This window comes from Epinephelus moara, unplaced genomic scaffold, assembly GCF_006386435.1.
Source record: "Epinephelus moara isolate mb unplaced genomic scaffold, YSFRI_EMoa_1.0 scaffold1240, whole genome shotgun sequence".
Classification (NCBI taxonomy): domain Eukaryota; kingdom Metazoa; phylum Chordata; class Actinopteri; order Perciformes; family Serranidae; genus Epinephelus; species Epinephelus moara.
Window position 1 is genome coordinate 1 of NW_026078709.1, and position 1,289 is coordinate 1,289.

The 1,289-nt window shown below is 51.7% G+C and overlaps 1 pseudogene; it reads left to right on the top strand.

Moving 5' to 3' along the window:
* Positions 1 to 4: 4 nt before the first annotated feature.
* On the top strand, positions 5 to 1,245 carry LOC126386963 (uncharacterized; annotated as a pseudogene).
* The last annotated feature ends 44 nt before the right edge of the window (positions 1,246 to 1,289 follow it).

Genomic DNA, 1,289 nt, shown 5'->3' on the forward strand with positions numbered 1-1,289 from the left:
CGCCATGACACTGATCCGTCTGGCGGGACATGGGGCATGGCTGTCTAAGGCCGATATCACCAGCGCATTCAAGGTCTTGCCCATTCACCCTGACTTCTGGTGCTACTTTGGTGTCTGCTGGAAGTGAGCTTACTACTTCTCCATGCGCCTCACTTTCGGCTGCAAGAGCAGTCCCAAAATCTTTGATTCTTTATCTGAGGCTCTATGCTGGATCCTCTCCAACAATTACAGGCTCCCCTCCGTGCTTCATTTCCTCGACGATTTTCTTGTCGTGACTCCTCCCTCCTCACCTCCTCGCCACGGTCTCACTACACTCACGTCCGCATTTTCCGACCTCGGCGTCCCTCTGTCTGAAGAAAAAACTTCAGGACCTGGCATGTCCATCGAGTTTCTGGGCATCACTCTGGACTCACTGTCACTGAAGGCTTCACTGCCCTTGGAGAAAGTGCAGCGCATCTAGCTGCTCTTGTCTAATTATCTCCTGACAGACAGGTGCACCAAACGCCAGCTGCTCGCTCTCCTCGGGCACCTCAATTATGCCATCCGCATAATTCCACAGGCAAAATCCTTTCTTTCTCAACTGCTGACCAAAGCTGCATCCATTCCCTCTCTCCACGACCACGTGGTTCTGGACGACACTTGTAAAATGGAAATGCGCATGTGGCAGCAATTTCTGTCATTTTGGAACGGCGTCTCATTCTTCTATGATGACTTCATCACTCATCCCGAGGACATTCAACTCTACACGGACGCAGCTCCCTCTGTAGGTTTCGGTGGGTATTATGGGGGGAGGTGGTTTGCTGCTGCTTGGCCCTCCGAGTTCGAGTCCCTCGACGCAGAGTCACGCTCTCCCTCGTCTGCTCTGTACAAGCTGTATCCTGTGATCATCGCCACTCTTATTTGGGGACACGAATGGTCCAAAAAAAAAAAAAAGCATCACTATTCACTCTGACAACACAGCAGTAGTAGATATCATCAATAAAGGCCGTTCCCGTTCCCCAGCCATCATGCCATTCACCCGCAGACTCACTCTCATCTCTGCTCAGCATCAATTCATCCTCCGTGCATCTCACATTCCCGGTCACCACAACGCCATCGCTGACTCAATCTCACATTCCCGGTCACCACAACGCCATCGCTGACTCACTCTCCCGCTTCTCTTTCCAGAAGTTCAGACGCTTGGCTCCAGACTCGGATGTCCATCCCACACCAATCCCATCGTTTTCAGCGACCATATTCAATTAAATCCTCATCTGGCAAACCTCACTCGCACCTCCCAAGAAGCCATC